Source organism: Nematolebias whitei, chromosome 7, assembly GCF_014905685.2.
Source record: "Nematolebias whitei isolate Nwh7 chromosome 7, NemWhi1, whole genome shotgun sequence".
NCBI classification, from domain to species: Eukaryota; Metazoa; Chordata; class Actinopteri; order Cyprinodontiformes; family Rivulidae; genus Nematolebias; species Nematolebias whitei.
This window is the reverse complement of record NC_056504.1, coordinates 22,252,143-22,270,643: the sequence shown is the minus strand read 5'-3', so window position 1 is coordinate 22,270,643 and position 18,501 is coordinate 22,252,143.

Sequence of the window (18,501 nt, the reverse complement as noted above, 5' to 3'; positions counted from 1 at the left end):
CAGACTGAGGAAGTCTCTTGGATGAGAGACGAAATGTTTCTATATTTGTTTGCTTTGTTTTGTTTTTGTTTTTTTTGAATGTCCAGAGGACCAGATTGAACTTTTTTGGATTTTTCTACCTGGATTATTGAGCATGCATCAGGATAAATTAAATTATTATATTTTACTTATTTTATTGATTTAAAGGGGAAACGGCAGGTGATGGTGTTTTGTCTCTATCTGCATGCATGTGTGTGTGTTTGTTAGCAAAGTATCTAATGAAACACGGGACAGGTTTTTATGAAGCTGTCAAAAAGTAATTGTACATCTAGAGGCCACGACCAACGGTCCTTAAAAAGACACAGAATGGCAACAGTTAGGTCTGTTTTACAGGATGTGGTCTGAACTCTGATATGGCAGCAGAGAGTCACTCACAACACAGTCTGAGGCATGAAGCTGTGCACAACATTGTTTCAAGGTTCGACCAAAATGAACTCTGTCTATTATCAGCATTATATGATCTTAGACTAAAACTTTGTCCATATTGTCAATAATCTCTTTGCTTCAGCCTGAACCTTCATGTCTGTGCAGACCTCCACTCCCTTTGCTCTTCCACAAATCCAGAGATGTTTTAATTCTGATTTTGAAAGAAATCCTTATCTGAGCTGATTTTCAACCAGTTTGATGGTGCTCAGGTGGTCCCACCTGGTTGACCCATCATGAGAAGGTGTTATTTATAAGACAGTTTGATGCAGTTCCTCAGAGTGAAGAAGTCTTTTGGATAAAAGATTAAACATTTCAAAAAGAAGAATCCGTCCAGTGGACCTGACTGAACTTTGTTAATATATAACAAAACTCCCCAGACCGACAACATCAAAATGTGGGTGGGAAAGGTGAAGCACCCAAACCTGCCTCCACCCTCATTTGCCCCACTTGACCCTTGAGCAAGGCCCTTAGCCCCCACCATCTGCTCCCCCAGACAGCAGCTCTCTGCTCCACACAGAGGGCTGTGGTAGCTCGGTGGTCTGTGGTTGAGTCAGGATGGACATCAGGTGTAAAAATAATTGCCAAATTTTCGTGTTCGATGCAGCGACCCCTGACTAAGGGAGCAGCCGAAAGAACAATAAAAATAAAAGTAGCAAAAGGCTAGCTAACAGTAGCAAGAATAGCTAAAAGCTAAAACTGCAGCAAGCAGCTGAAGTAAAATTCAGTTTGAGTCCTTTATTCTTTTAAATGATAAAAAAGTTAATGATGTTAAATATTACAAAAAGTAACAAGTTACATAAAACAAAGTGGTAAATCTTAAATGAGCTGAATGTATCGATGGTTAAATCAGCTGAAACAAGCTGAAGTAGTTACAAACTGAGTGATACTAGCAAACACAGCATTGTATCACTCAGCCCTCTGTGAATAGTAAACAGCCATCAGTGTGCTAATGAGCCATTGTTAGGCTGATGGTCCTTCTTGAGCATGTGAGCAGCTGGTTTTGGTTGTCAGCAGCAAACTGGTTGATCCACTCTGAGAAGGTGCTATTTAAGAGACTGAGCTGAATACAGCACCTCAGACTGAGGAAGTCTCTTGGATGAGAGACGAAACGTTTCTATATTCTTTTTGCTTTGTTTTTTTGTTTTTTTCTTTTTTTTTATTTTTATTTTGAATGTCCAGAGGACCAGATTGAACTTTTTTGGATGATGAGCTAATAGTCTGAGTGGGGCCAAGACCAGAAGAAGGATTTATTTTTTAATAAATAAAAGTTAATTTTAAATGTAATTAAAAATAAAAAATAAAAAAAAACCTTTATATTGCTGACACTTTTGCATGAAGTGGTTATTTATGAAGAATTGTCTGATTATTTGTAGAACATGTGGTGCAGCCCGGAGTAATTCCTGCTGGAACAATAACTGTGTAGAACAAAACGGATGACATAAAAACTGTAATACAGCAATGTGAAGCATGTCAGCATCAGAAAAGAGGTTCACCACAGCATGTGCAGGGACAAATACACAGAGGAAAGGGACCAGGTCAGATCTGGCAGATGGATTTCATTGGCCCTTTGCCCATGTCACAGGGGTGTAGATATGTATGTACAGCTGTAGATACATATTCAGGTGTGTTGGTGACTCATCCCTGTAAATATGCAAATCAGACATCTACTTTAAAATGTCTTAGTATGATGGAATCATTTTTATGGGGTTCCCCTTCAGATACAAACAGATAATGGGACCCATTTTACTGGAAAACAAGTTAAAGATTGGGAAGGGGAACAACATGTTGAATGGATTTATCACATTCCTTATCATCCACAAGCTGCTGGGCTGATTGAGAGAATGAATGGACTGTTAAAAGAAATGCTGAGAAAATTAAATGACAAACATGATTTGACTAACTGGAAAGTAAATTTGTTGCAGGCTGTGTCTCAATTGAATAACAGACCCATTGCACCAGGCACCACTCCTTTGAATCGGACGATTAGTGTGTACAGCACCCCAGACAAAGAACCAATCAGGATGTGGAAAATTGATGACAGAGCTGAGTTGCCTGTCAGAGCAACTCCTGGATCTGCTGGACTAGATCTGAGGACTCTAGAGCCAGTGACATTGATTTCAGGTCAAATTCAAGTTATAAAAATTGGTCTGGGCCTGCAATGTCCTAAAGGAATGTATGGACACATTTTACCCCGATCCGGATTGTCCTTGAAAGGACTCATTATTCAAGCTGGGGTAATTGATTCAGATTATCAAGGGGAGTTGGGTGTGGTCTGTAGACATCAGGGTGACATTCCCTTGGTGCTAGAGAAAGGAGACAAAATAGAGCAGATGCAACAGTTTCAGTGTTGTATTCAGGGGAAGAAAAATGGGTGAATGTACCTGTAAACAAATGTTACCTGAGAGAAAACTAATGATCATTTTTTATCTTTAAGTAGTTTTTCTTGTTTCTACAGCTTGATGTTTTCTTGGTCTTTGTTGACTGGATGATTGGGACCACCCAGGAGCTAACATGGGAGAAGGTGGTGGCAAGTGTCTACTAACTGGCAGTGCAAGCTGTTGGGGCATCAGGTTCCTTGTCGTAGGTGCCATGGTGTTCCTGGTCAGCCTCTCCTCAGACAAAGTAACTCCACATGTTTGAAACACAAAAGCTACTTGATAGGGAACATCACAACTGACTGTCCTATGTACAAGTGTCGGGCATGCTACAACAGGTAAACCATCCCAGCGATACCTAAGGGATGTCAGATTAGAATTTATGTGGAAACCCCACTGTATAACATGTATAAGAACAGTACATGTAAACCAGATGGAAAAAATGGAACAAAGTTTGACTTTACTGCCAACAACACAGAAGAGAGAAACATGCCTTGTTGGCAGTTACCCTAATTGGGGTCTTGATGCCCTCAGTAGTCATGACTCAAGAAGAAACGGCCAAAATACTGCTAAAAGAAATAAACTGGCAGTTGAAGATGTGGGGTAACACTGAAGAAGTACTCCAAAACATAACCCAGGTGCTGAACTGGACCACGTGTACCCTGCAAACCATACATGCACAGTTGCAGAAATAATGCTTCCAGAGGATAGTGATCACCTCAAATCATCATGAGTGGAGAAAGCTGTGGAACATTTCAAGTACTCACTGGGTGGTCTTAAAACCTGAATTGACAGAATGTACTGAATATATGTGTGAAGGTTATTGGGTTCAGTATCTTGTAAGTGAAATAACTACAGTATGCAAGTATCATGTTTTACATGTAATAACTGTACAAGGATATTGGTTTTTAAAAATACAGGGTGAATGTATGTTGAGCATGCATCAGGATACAGGGTGAATGGTTTGAGCCACAGACAAATCTCACCTATGACGTGCAACTATGCGGGACGGCTGATAAAGGAGTGGTTTGTATGCTACAAACAGGTCATGTTAACCCATGTTTAACCAAAGACGAGGTATTGTGTGATTGGACTCATGAACCAGCTAGAGACATGCTATGGCAGATAGGCCCACATACTCTGTGTATAGCTACAATTAAGAGTCATCCTCAATTACCTAAGGTGCCTTTCTCTGGATGTGTGTATGGTGTACATCTGTGGACTTGGAACAACCAGACTTATCAATTAACTAATTACAGTTCCACCACTCGACTAACAGAGGTACAATGGCAAACTTTGCACGTACCCTGGCGAGTCTCCCTAGACCGTGTCAAATGTGCATTGAATGAGTCTACGGAGCTGAAAAGAATGATTGAGTTGCATAAGTCAAACGTGTCTAATCTAACAGTGTCCACCTACATTGCTCAAGGAAAGGTTTTACATGCGGCTAAGCTAACAGAACAAGCGTCAGCTCACCATTGGTGGGACATATTCATAGGAATGTCATCAACTGCGCAAAAATACGTAGCCCCTCCTTTGCTTATCTTGTTAATTTGTTTTGGTGTATTAACCATATGTAATCTGTGCACTTGTTTTTATATTAGAAGGATTAAAAATAGAATCAATCAAAAAATTTATAACACAGCCCTGTAATGAAAATAGCATTAATAATAGAGGACCATTGGTTTGGGACAGAAAACGCCACCATTACAATCGACACCACAGTCCCAGAGGATATCATGATATTGAATTATCATGACAGTGGTAATGTAATTAATCATACTTTTCAGGGTTTTAATTCCCGTTTAGAATTTTTTAATTTTATGTGTGAATCTGTCCAACATTTGGTTGGCAGGCGATATCCTGAAGATTTTGATTTTGAGGGGAATAATTTTCAAAATTAGTGGAATATATCATAAACACAAGGGTGGAATGATATAATAATATGTTTTTAATGCTTTTATATGCTTTTATGCCATATTATTTTGTATGTTTTTAAATGCTTTCCATATTATAGCTTGAAAATAAAACATTTCATGTGGACATCTAATGTGGGGTTACTGTGAGAGCAAGATGTTGTGTTAAAGGAATGTTTAATTAAACTCTTGGGGAGTGTTTTGGCAGAGGGGATTGGCCTGCCCTTAGGTCACAACGCCCCAGGTTCCTGATAAACATGTTTCACCATAGGACTCTCACGTTATCCTGACAGTTTTAGTAAACGTGTTTTTGCTTTAATAAGAGGTGAGTCATCACCCCTCCATACATGGATGGGATGGGTGATCGCTCCCTTGATAAGAGAGCATCCTCCTCACACTCCACTTTGGAGCATGTTTCTCTTCAAGATGAGAGGAGCCTTTACTCCCCCCGCGTAGATGGAGGGGAGTTGCCGTTTTCTCTGAGTTTCAAGTGTAGTGAACTAAGCCTCAGGTCAAAATCTGGCCCTGAGGGCCTTCCTGGGACAATAACTGTTATTTCATTGATTTGAGTCCAGAAACACAAAATTAAGTTCATCCAGAGACTTTCTAAGTGTGTCCTGCACTGATCAATTGAAAGAACACTCTCTTTTTTATTATCATTACTATTTTACAATATCTTGATAATCAAAAGTGTGTTTAGTTCAAACCATTTTAAATGTTGAAGTGAACTACTCATTTTAAATCAACTGTGAAACAGTATAAATGATTTTTAATTCTCATTCAAAGTAGAAATCAAGTTAATGTCTGTTACAAGAGTAATGATGCATTTTTGATTCTCTGTCTGAAATGAGAAGGAGTAAGTCGGTCAAAAGTCAAGTTTCGGTCAAAAACATGTTTACTGGAAAGAAATGTCATGTTTATCTCTATCAGACAGATAGAAGGAGAACTGGCACCAAAAAGTCTCATTTCTTCAAAACATCTTTCTGTCTGTTCTTAAAACAATCTACTCTTTCTCCTTGACTTTTAATAACCTCTTACGTCACTAAGACCACACCCCTGTTGGTTCTATCAGCCAATCAGGAAGTTCTCAGAGGAACCAGAAGTGACCTCTTTAAAAGGGTCAACACTTCCTAGTTCCAAGCAGTTCGGAACGCAGAAAGCAGAACAAAGTTCCGAGTCTCGTGGGAATTATGGAATCTTGCACATCTGAGTGGAACTCTGACGGGCTCACAGCTCATGCGAGCCCACCCGAGAGGTGAGCGTGGTGTTGAACGAAGTACCGTCACTACTCCGGACGTTTTCCAACCATCCTACGGAGACGCTGGAAATGGTAGCGTTAAATGGAACTCCGTACCAGCTGATTCATCTTCAGAGAGGTAACGAGTCGATTTCCTACCGAAGCGTACCGAGGTGGAGCTGGGTTCGAATGGAGAGTGCCGATCGTTATACAGACACATTTCCCTCACCCATTCTCTCCATTTAAACTTCATTTTCCCATCTTTAAAACTTTTCTATCTGCCAGTAATTAGTCCAGATATTCTCAGAAATGTCTGTTGGTTTGTAAAGCTTCAAGTGATACCATGGCCGTATGGTTTCTCATTGTAAAGCTAATTAATTAAGCTGTTGTTGAAATCAATCTGCCAATTAATGTAAATGTGTGATGTTGTTTTAAATCGTTTTAATAAATGACCCACTGTTGTTGGTGAGTCAGAAATTAAAACACGTTTCCGTCCACATTTAATCATTCAATGCACGATAGTACTCAGTCCAGAAAAATGAAAGAATCCGTTTAAATTATGGATAATATCAACAGATATAGTTCATTACACAAGTAAACATGTTTTTGTTCACTGGGGAACACTCTCAATGTGATACAGGGAGAGAGGGAGAATATAAGTAGGAGAAGCACGTTTACCAGGTTAGAGTCTGCTGTGGGTCTTTCCGGCCGAGGACGCCCAGCTGTGTCGGTGTTTTGGTTCCACCCAGGCTGAACCAGCTCTCCAGCCTTTGTGTCACGGTGAGAGCTATTTGATGACAATCGACACTTGTGTGTGTGTATATCTGAGTATGATTGTACTTTGCTTGCTTTTACGCTGTTAATCTGTGGCGGAGTAATAAAAACACAAATTATTCTAGCAGAACTGCGTTTGTGTGTTTCTTTTTGACCATCGTGCTGATACTCTTCCGAATCCTGGTTTTATTTAAACAAATATATCCCAAAACACATGAAAACAATGAGATTCATTCTGTTTAAGCACCGAGGACAGAATGCGTCATGGAGCGAGTCGACACATCACACAGATAGAAGCGAATAAATGAACAGGTCCATGACCACGCGGCCGCAGTGCAAATATCCTGTATTGTCATACCATTATGCAAAGCTATAGACGATGCGATTCTTCTGGTCGAAGGCGCCCTGAGGTTGTCAGGGGACTCTAAACCTGATGCTCTGTAAGCTTCAGAAATGGCCTCACACAGCCAGTGTGACAGGCGCTGGGTGGATAATGGGCGACCTGCAGAGGCGTCTCTATAATGCACAAACAAATGTTGAGTCTGACACAGTGTAGCTGTACGTGTTACATAACATGCCAACGCACGCACAGGGCAGAGGAGATGAAAAGATGCTTCTTCTTCTGATTTGTGGGGAGGAGTGGAAAAAAAAACCCTCCCACGTTATCATTCTCGATTTAAATGAGCTTGTGATGTTTTTAGGCATAAACGCTGGGTTAGGTTTCAGATCAGCTGTTAGCCTGAATCCTGAGGCATGATGGAGCAACAGAGAGAGCAGATAAATCACTCATTCTCTTTGCAGATGTCAAGCAGGGCTGTTTTAAGTGACAAGAATTTAATCGAAACCTGACCTAACCGCTCAAAAGGAGCTTTGATCAGGGCCTGCAGAACCATCGTTAAGTCCCACTGAGGAGTTAAAGGGCGTGACACAGGTCTGTGCCTCTGTACACCTTTTAGAAAACGCTTCATCAGAGGGTGATTAAAAATTATTCTGTCACCGAAGCCTTCATGACAGGAAGAAATGGCTGTAGCATACGTTTTAATTGTACTGAACGCCAGATTTCTGTCCATCAGCTGCTGCAGAAAGGACAGCACGCCACTTAGTGGACATGAGATGGCCTCTACACTCTTCTCCAAACACCAGCGCTGAAAAGCTGTCCACTTTGATGTGTACAGCGCTATGGTGGCGGCAGCACGTGAATCCTGGATCGTCCGCACTACATCTTGAGAGAAACCCATCCTCTCTAAGCAGATCCGTTCAGCGGCCAGACCCAAAGGTACTGGCCTATTTCTGGGTAACTCCTGATCGCTCCCCCCACCTGGAGGAGAGCGTCCTCCCTCTACAGCAGTTTTCACGGGCAACCCGATAACAGATGTCGCAAGATTGGAGCGCACGGGGCGCTCACGCGCTCATGGGCTATCAGAAAAACTGACAGTTCTTCCTCCCTAGCTCGGTTCAGAAACCGTGATATTAGAGGGACTGGGGGAAAAGCGCAAAAGAGCATTTTGGGCCACGGGCTGTGGGCAAACGCGTCCACTCCTAACGGTGGTTCGTCCAATGGGCTCAGTGAGAACCATAGTTGGTAATGGGCGTTCTCCCGTGAGGCAAACAGGTCCCCTGCCGCTCTACCAAATTTCTCCCACGTCTCAGACATCAGCTCGGGATGGAGGCTCCAGTCCCTGTGGTGCGGACCGCCCCTGGACATTACGTCCGCTCTTCTGTTCAGGACGCCGGGGATGTATATCATCTGATGAAGAGCAGGTTTTTATGTGCCCAACACAGCAACTGCCTCACAATGTGTAACATTAGGGCTGAGCGCACGCCCCCCTGCCGGTGTAGGTACGCTACAGACACTTTGTTGACTGTGTGAATCAGAACATGTTGATTCCGCAACACAGGAACAAAAAGTTTAATCACATTCGCCCATGCGGCATTCCAAAACGTTTATATGAGAAGCTGTGTGATGTGGCCACAGCGCGACCCCACAGCCCGAGACGGGGACGTTCCTCCCCAACCTGACAGGTACGTGTCTGTGAAAACTGAGACGTGTGACGTAGGTCTGCTGATAGGGGTTCCCTCTGACAGAGTGAGGAGATTTTCCCAGTGTCTCAGGTCGATTCCCACGGAGGGGGGCACAGAAATCATCCGCCTCTCTTGCCTTACCGGATCTATGCACAGGCGAGTGGACCATCTCCGGCGGTGTCTTATGTGGAGTAAAACCAACGAAGCCACCGTGTAAGCTGACAACACTGTTCCCAACAGTTTCATGATAGAAACAGCTGTCACTACTCTGCCTGGTTTTACGTGGCGGAGCTAGTCTTTTGGAGCTTCGTTTTTTGTCTGTGATAAACGAGCCCTCATAGAGACTGAGTTTAGCTCTACTCCCAGATAAACGATCATCTGGGCCGGAAGAACCGAGCCTTTCTCCCAGTTTATGGCAAAGCCCAGGTTGTGCTGATACTGGGTCCCTTGAAAGGAGAAGCGCAGGAACTTTCTGCATTTTGGAAATATTGGAATGTTGTTCAGGGAGCACGCTTGCTGCCACTCTGCGTAACGCTCTGGGAGCGGGCACGCATCTTTGTGATGCATCATGACTTTTACGGACATCAGTCAAGTCAAAACCCTCTGTGCCACGCTCAGGCTGCTGGCTCACATCAGAACTGATGTGAGCTGACGTGCACTGAGGGGAGGCGTGCGTGCCCTCAGCAATGTGACGTCACTTGGGTGGGGGCTGCTGCTGCCGAGGGCACACGCGTTTGTCTCCGCTGCGGTCAGAAGGGGCAGAACACACCCTGGGCTGAGAGCGAGATTTTCTCCTGGACTCGGTCTGCCGAAAAAATTAATTTTTTGCTGCTGTGTCCAGCGGGCATTGTGTGTGTTTTCTCGAGCTGCGGTGAATTTTAAAAACCTGTTTGAGGACACTGGCACATTTTGTGTTGAGGATGTGTGCAGAGAAGCCACTGTGAGATCATTCAAACTGACAGTCAGGCTGAAATCAGACACTTTATTCACTGAATGATGTTTTCATTTTTTTTCAAAACTCAAGTTGTCATTATACACACACACATCCTCCGCAGGGAGTCATTTCTTAAATCTTCTCCCCCGTGAGCCCTGCGGCTGGTTGTTCCAGGGCGGCGCCTGTTGGTAGTCTCTGGGGAGATGCTGAGCCGCTGGTTGCCGGGATGAGAAGGACTGTTCTCTGGCGGGAGGGGCCGGCGGCGGAGCGGGGCGGTAGGAAGCTGCTGCAGCTGTGGAGCATCTCTGCTGCTGTCTCTGGTCACGATAATCCCTCCAGCGGGGGGGGGGGGGGGGGTGGGAGGAGGAGTGCGGCTTCATCAGGTGGCGCACAGTCTCCGACACCTCCTCCGACTTCTTTGATTTTTCAAGCATGGCCTTGAAATTGGTTCAGAACAGCACGTCCGTCGTGATGGGGCCCTGCAGCAGGTCTTTCTGCAGTTTCTCTGGCAGGGAGGGGAAGTGTCATGTGCAACCCACAGATGTAGAAGATTCCTCCTGCAGTTATATGCAGGTATATATGTATGTATATATATATATATATATATATATATATATATATACATACTAAAATAAACTACTACATACTACTTGTACTACTATTCCTACTTTGTGGTTTTTCACTTATCGCAGGTCTTCAGGGTACAGATCCCCCGCGATAAACGAGGGACTACTGTGTTAGATGTAGATCCACAACTGATTAACGTTCAAGTCAATCTTATTTGGGATGTTTGTCACAGTTACTCAACGTTAGTTGACACAAAAATTGCTTTAACCATTTCAATTTCACAGACGTGGAGTTAAACTTTGATAGCTGAGAGTCATCCCAACACGTACTCTGAAGGTTACATCTCGTGATATCACTTTGTGTGTGAATAAGGTTATTTTTGAGCTTTGACAAAAATCTCTTAACGTGATCTAAGTCGAAAACAGGTATGAAAGGGCGACGTACATTCCTTTGAGGAACAACAGACCTTTCATTCTTCCTACTTTAATGTATCAAAGTTAAGTGTGATACTGCAGGAGAGGAGCACGATGTCTCGCTCATGTGGCGCAGCAGCTTTAGGAGTTGTGGTTTTCGTCCCTGCTGTCTAGCCCCATCTGGTGTTGTGTTTATGTCTGCGTTCCCCTAATTCTCTGTTTCTATCTTTATAGGGTTTTTGTTTCTTTAGTATCTAGCTCCATCTTGTGTCGTGCTTATGTCTTGCATCCTCTGTCTTTTTCTTTGGCATCTGTGATTACTCACAGGTGCCTTCACTTTGTCTAATTGGCATTTCCTGTATTTAAGCCTGTTTGGTTCTCTTACCCCTTGTCCTGGCATTGTCTTCTGTTCACTGGTAATGATCCGTCTATATCGTGAGTACCCCCTGATCATTTTATGTTTGTTTAGCTGCCCTGTCAGCTCTTTTGTTTTGTTAATAAATTCTTTATTTTATATATCCATTCTGAGTCCTCGCCTGCTTGCCATTGGGTTCACCAGCACCAGCCTGTTGTGACAGCAGCTCGAACTGTAATTAAATGTCTCCACGTCGGATGAACTGGTTCTCACGAGGACCCAACTAACCCACTTAGCAGAATAATGCAGTGTGATAAGAAACGTTGATTACGTACTGTAACCCCAGATTCTATGAGTATAAGCGTAGCCCTTTAAGGCTGTCGCTTGGTGGGTTTATCCCGTTATGCGGAGCATTAGCATTGAAAAATTTAGTCCACGCCCACCTGCTGTGTGGGCCCTACCCGGTCCGTATAAATTACGTTAAGAGCGGGAAATCGGCTCCCAAAATAACTTTTTCTTCAGCCATTTAGGAGCCAGTGAGGCCCGACGCTTAAAGGGCTACGCTTATACTCATAGAATCTGGGGTTACAGTACGTAACCAACATTCTATTTCGTATAAGCTTCACCCTTTAAGGCTGTTGCTTGGTGGGTTAAGGGCGAAGCAGATGTGGTCCTCGCCTCACTGGGTCCATTCGAACACCGTATGAAGCAGAAGCTTGCCCAAAAAACGTCTTGTCACTTAGCTCCCTATGTGCGTAATTACGCATTGTGTAATTATGTGAGCCATGCACAGAAGCATGTTGTGTAACTATGCGTTCATGGCTGAGCAGTATAGACAGATTAATAATAACAAATGACTGATTATCAATCAAATGAACTGATTGGTAACAATAGTCATGAACTGATTAGTGACAATAGAACCAAAATAACAGACACAACTTGTGACTTATACACATCTCACACTGTGAAGCATGCAGACAGATGTGAGCTTAAACAGAGTTCCATGAAAACAACAATATTCATTCTGTTAGAGCACTAAGGACAGAATGTGTCATGGAACGGGCCGTCACATCACGTAGATAAGAGCGAATGAATGAGCAGGGTGTTGACCAAGCGGCCGCAGTGCAAAAGTCCTGCATTGTCATACCATTATGCAAGACAGTCGAAGATGCGATACCCCTGGTCGAGTGCGCCCTGAGGTTGACAGGAGGCTCTAAATCTGATGCTCTGTAGGCTTCAGAAATGGCCTCACACAGCCAGTGTGACAAGCGCTGGGTGGATAACGGGCGACCTGCAGGTGCATCTCTATAATGCACAAACAAATGTTGAGTTTGGCGCATTACAGCTGTGCGCGCTATGTAACACGTCAACGCCCGCACAGGACAGAGAAGATGGCAAGATGCTTCTTCTTCTGATCTGTGGGGGGGAGGGAAAAACCCCTCCAATGATATCGCTCTTGATTTAAAAGAGCTCGTGATGTTTTAGGCGTAAAGGCTGGGTTTGGTCTTAAATCAGCTGAGCTGCCCATCAACCTGAATTCTAAGACATGACGGAGCGACAGAGAGGGCAGATGAAACACTCACCCTCTTAGCGGATGTTAAAGCCAGCAGCAGGGCTGTTTTAAGAGACAAGAATTTAATTTGAACCTGATCCAGAGGCTCAAATGGAGCTTTGATCAGGGCTCGCAGGACCAGCGTTAAATCCCACTGTGGCACAAGTGGGCGTGAGACAGGCCTGCGTCTCTGTACGCCTTTTAGAAAACCGCTTCATCAGCGGGTGATTAAAAGCTGTTCTCTCTCCGAACCCTTTGTGGCAGGAAGAGATGGCTGCAGCTTATGTTTTAATCATGCTGAAATGCCAACTTTCTGTCCATCAGCTGTGTAGAAAAGACAGCACGCCGCCTAATGGACATGAGGTGGCCTCTACACCTTTTTCTGTACACCAGCGCTGAAAAACTGTCTACTTTGATGTTTACAGCGCTGTGGTAGATGTAGCTTGTGAATCCTGGATTGTGCGCACTACCTCCTGTGGGAGACCCATGCTCTCTAAGCGGGACCGCTCAGCGGCCAGACCCACAGGTACTGGCCTATTTCTGGGTAACTCCTGATCGCTCCTCCTGCCTGGAGGAGAGCGTCCTCCCTTCATGGCAGTTTCCACGGGCGCCCCAATAACAGGCGTTGTAGGGCTGAGAACCATGGTGTGTTCACGCGCTCGGGGGCCACCAGGATAGCTGTCAATCCCTCCTCTTGAACTCGGTTCAGGAACCGTAAAATCAGAGGAGGTGGAGGAAACGCGTGCAGAAGCGTTTTGGACCATGGGCTGTGGGCAAATGCATCCACCCCCAGTGGTGGTTTGTCTCGCGGTCTCAGGGAAAACCATAGTTGACACTGAGCGTTCTCTCGTGTCGCAAACAAGTCCACAGCTGCTTTGCCAAATTTCTGTCACATCTAAGTCATCAGGTCTGGATGGAGAGTCCAGTCCCCGTGACGTGGGCCGCCCATGGACATCACATCTGCCCCTTTGTTCAGAACACTGGGTATGTAAACTGCTCTGATGGAGAGCAGATTTTGGTGAGCCCAACACAGAAGCTTTCACGCAATGTGTAACATCTGGGCTGAGCGCATACCCCCCTGTCGGTTTATGTACGCAGCAGTCACCTTGTTGTCTGTGTGAATCAACACATGTTGATTCTGTAGCGTGGGAGCAAAGTGCTGAATCACATTCAGCACCGTGCGACACTCCAAAACATTTATGTGGGCTGATGTGTGATGGGGCCACAGCGCCCCTACTGCTTGAGATAGGCATGTCCCCCCCCAGCCTGACAGCGACGCGTCCGTGAAGACTGACACGTGACATGGGTCTGCTGAAGGGGGCTCCCTCCGACAGAACCAGGGTGTTTCCCCAGTGTCGGAGGTCTGCCCTCATGGAGGGAGGAAACAGTGATTATCCGTCTCTTTGTTTTACTGGATCCACACGCAGACGCACAAACCACCTCTGGCGGCGTCTCATGTGTAATAAACCCAGCGGGACCACTGTGTGAGCTGATGACATCATTCCTAACAGCTTCATGATGGAAACAGCTGCTACCACTCTGCCAGGTCTTACGTAGTGGAGCTGGTCTCTTAAAGTGTTGATTCTCGTTTGTGATAAACGAGCCTTCATGGTGGTTGTATTTAACTGCACTCCCAGATAAACAATTGTCTGGGCTGGGAAAATCGAGCTTTTCTTCCAATTTATGGCGAAGCCCAGATTTGACAGGTGTGATGTCAACACCTGAGCCTGCATCACTACTTCCTTTCTGGAGCGTGACCGCCGCAACAGGTCGTCCAGGTAAAACAAAACTCTCATCTCTGCTCTGTGTAACGGATGCAGGGCTGTCTCCACACACTGAGAACGTACGAGGCGCGAGGGAATACCCGACCGGCAGCCTGTTGTACTGATACTTCATCCCCTGAAAGGAGAAAAACGCAGGAATTTTCTGTGTTTTGGGATGATCGGTATGCGTCTCTCTGGATGTTGTTCAACAGCTGTCTGGTTGTCAACATGTGAAAACGGTCTGTCCATGATCGCCTTGTTGAAAGCTGACAGATCCAAAATCGATCTCATCCCTCCGGTCCGTTTGGGAACCAGGGAGTAACGTGAGTAAAACCCTGTGTTTTCCTCTCCGTTGGGAACCCTGGAGATCACTTTTATCAGAAGCACTTGGACTTCTGCATTTAGGGATGAGATTTGGTCTGGTGATGACAGGACCGTCTCTATAACTCCTCCGAACGGAGGGGGTTGGGTTGCAAACTGTAACTTGTAACCATTTGCATAACACCTTGTCCATCCATCTGACCGGCGAGCATGTTTTAGCCACTCTACGTAACGTTCGTGGAGTGAACGTGCGTTTAAGTGATGCATCATGTTTTGTACGGCTGTCACCAGTCCGCCCCTCAACCGCCGTCATGCGTCGCGGGAACGTTTTCCGCGTGACCCAGGGCGAGGCTTCCTCGAAAAAAGGCTCTGAACGTGCCCGTGCGCTGCGTTCGGACCGCGGACCAACCTTCATGTACAGGTGGGCCGGTGTGTGCTGAGGCGAAGCGTGTGACAGCTAATGACGCCGTGGGGCTGCGCGTTTGACGACGCTGTGCAAACGTTGAGAGGCGGAGAGCGTGACTTCATCTACGCCGTGCTGTTGGAGTGAAGGCTGCGAGCCCCGCGGGAGCACACGTTTTCTCTGGAGGGACGCGCGCCACTCTCGCTGGAGGCGAGACTCGTCACCGGGTTCGTTCAGCTGTCTCACGCTTATGCTGCCGTGAGCTGCTGAGCGCTGAGACGCGGTGGGTGACGGTTGCCCGCGTTTGCTTCGGTGAGGCGTGTGTTGCTCTTTTGAGAGCGAGGACCTCCACCGGACCCGGCCTGCGGTCCCACATTTATACCGATGTGAGCCGGTGAGCGCCGGGCAGCTGTGTGCCATCATCAATGCAGCACCGTTGGATGGAGGCTGTTGCATCACACGAGTGCGCATTTGACACCGCTTGGGTGAGGATCGTGCAGCTCGGGTTGACAACGAGTTATTTTCGCTTACCATTGTGTCGTGTGCGCGACTTGTCATGTCTTGGAGCGACGGCGAGTTTAAAAAACCTTAATTTAAGGACACCGGCTCGTTATGTGTGGAGGATGTGTGCGCAGCCGTTGTGAGTTCATCCGAGCTTACAGACTGGCTAAAAACAGACACTTTGATCATTGAATGATGATTTATTTCAACTTCCATGTCACTTTTACACACACCCTCCGCAGACCGTCATTTTTTAAAACTTCTCCCCCTTAAGCTCTGCGATTTGTTTGCCCAGAGCGCTGTCTGCAGGCGATCTCTGGGGAAACACTGAACTGCAGGTTGCCAGGATGAAGAGGGCTGGTCTCTGACGGGCGGGGCTGGTGGTGGAGCTGAGCGAGAGACGCCGCCGCGGCCGTGGAACGTCGTTGTTCTGCCTCTGCTCACGACGGTCTCTCCAGCGGGCCGGGGGGCGGGATGAGCCGCGCGGCTTGATGAGGTGGCGCACAGCCTCTGGCACCTCCTCCGACTGCTTCGAGTTCGCCAGCATGGCTTGAAGCTGCTCCCGAACAGCGCGTCCGCCATGATGGGGCCCTCCATCAGGTCTTTGTGCAGTTTCTCCGGCAGCGAGGGGGAGTGACGGAGCTAGGTGGATGTTGAATCATCGTCATCCATGCTGCAATCCTGGACAGGCAAACCGTAGCAGAGGCACACATATTGAGGATGGTGTCGACTACCTTACAGAGGGAGCTCTTGGTCTCCTAAGGCAGGTCTGCAGCCTCCAGCCCCTTGGACATGCTATATGCTAGCAGCGCCACGTTGTTGTTAGCTGTGGCTGCCTGAAAAGCACATTGATGGGCTCGATTGGAGAGCGTGGTCACTGTCTGGTCGTGTTTCCCAGGAGGGATGGGATGCTGCTCCAACCTGGACAGCTTCGCTCCGAAAGCTTCCGCGAGGCTTGGCTCAAGGGGGGGTTACCGAGGGATAGCCCCGCTCGGTGAACCCCTCCACTCTGGTGATGGGTGCAGACTGGAGACAGGCTCCCCCAATCTACCAGGAAAGAACCGTCTGTGGCCTCGCCCGTAGGACGTCCTGTTGGAACACGAGGCCATATGGATCAAGACGGTGAGCCGGAATGGAACCCAGTAAACAACCTTCCCGCCAGATCATCCGAACTGGCGGGAAAAGGCGTGGGACGTAGAAAAAAAAGGGGTCCCTTCATGTCAGCCGCCTCCTGGGTTACGCCGGGCAACCCCTGAGGGCGCCGTCGGCCGGGAGCGGTGTGATCGCCGATGCGAAACGAGGTGGGATGGGGTGAGCATTCACTCAGGCCCCCTCCACCGACGCTACGCTCCCCAGGAGGGAATGAGCAGCGGGGGGCTGCAGCTGAGCGCGCCTGTCCCGGAGGAACCATCCGATTCGCTCCGAGGGTCGGCGATAAGAGGAAAAATTACAAGATGGCGTTGTCCAGCGTGTAGTGACCTGTCACTGAGAAATACTCCTCGGCGCTTACCTTGAAATAAGACTGCTCGTCAGCTTCTCCTCGGGGAGGAGAACTCACCGGACGACCGGAGGTCGACTGCCGGGCCAAGCATCCTTAACAAAGGTTGGTCATCTACACAATTTTCCTTCTTTGTTCTTCTGACAGTGCTATTAGCTTGCTGAAGAAAAAATGGGAGCCGATTTCTCGCTCTTAACGTAATTTATACGGACCGGGTAAGGCCCGCACAGCAGGTGGGCGTGGACTAAATTTTTCAGTGCTAATGCTCCACATAACGGGATAAACCCACCAAGCGAAAGCCTTAAAGGGCGAAGCTTATACAAAATAGAACTGGTTTGAGAACTAACTGGTGATCATCTCATGCAACCAGGTGAGCGTTACAAAAGACCAAGAAGATTTGTTACGAACTGAAAACTTGTATTGTGCAGACAATAAATAGAACGTACAAACGCTGGCCTCATACTCTGACAAGGTTTCCGTTGAACAACGCCGACGCTGTTCGTATGAAATTCATTCGCTCAGTCGTTGAGACAAATGCAGTTCGAAGATGAGACAACGGATACTGGAGTGGGACTGGTTGACTCGGGTACATGCACTCCCCACCCCACCAGCGTCAAAAGGGTTTGTTTACAAAAAGAGTCTCTGCTGAAGAAAAACCACCAGGACGAAGATGTCCCTCTGAGCATCCACTTCTACTGGCAGGTGCATTTCTAGAGACATAGCCTCAAAGGTTTGCTGATCCAAACATCAGGACAGCCATGGACTGTGTAGTCAAGCTGCTGGAAGACCCGATGCAAAATCTTCTGACAGAACCAGGTTCAAGCACTTCTTCACAGAAGAAACTGCACTAAGGACGGTGGAACCTGCAGAGGAGAGAAAAGAAAGAAAATGTGAGTGAGGATTCAAGCTATCGTGTCACTAGGCTGCAACTGTTCGTGACTCGCTGGTGAACACCACTGAGGTTCACAGAGTCCTCCGTGACGTTTCAGAAAAAGAAAAGTTGCACACATTTCTTCCTAAAATAGTGGGAGTTGTTGGAGGTGTCTCCAACCTGTCTCAAGAGCACTAGGGCTGTAATTCAACACCTTCACAGGAGCTCTCCACTCAGAATACATCAGAGGCAAACACTAAAAACCACAAATTATCAAATTGACCCAGAAATTTTACTTTATTTGGTTGTTGTTTTAAACACTATTGCCCCTTTTCCATTAGTACCTGTACGGGCCGGTACAGCACGGCTCTACTCTACTCGGTACGGTACAGGTTGTGTTTCCATTATGCTTTCAGTACCGGTTCCAGTGGGCGGGGTTCAAATTGACGTCACCACCTCTCACCAGCTGGTGGCGCTGAGACGCAGAAACTGTTTTCAGTACAGGTTGAGAATTTATGTTATTTTGAAGTTGTG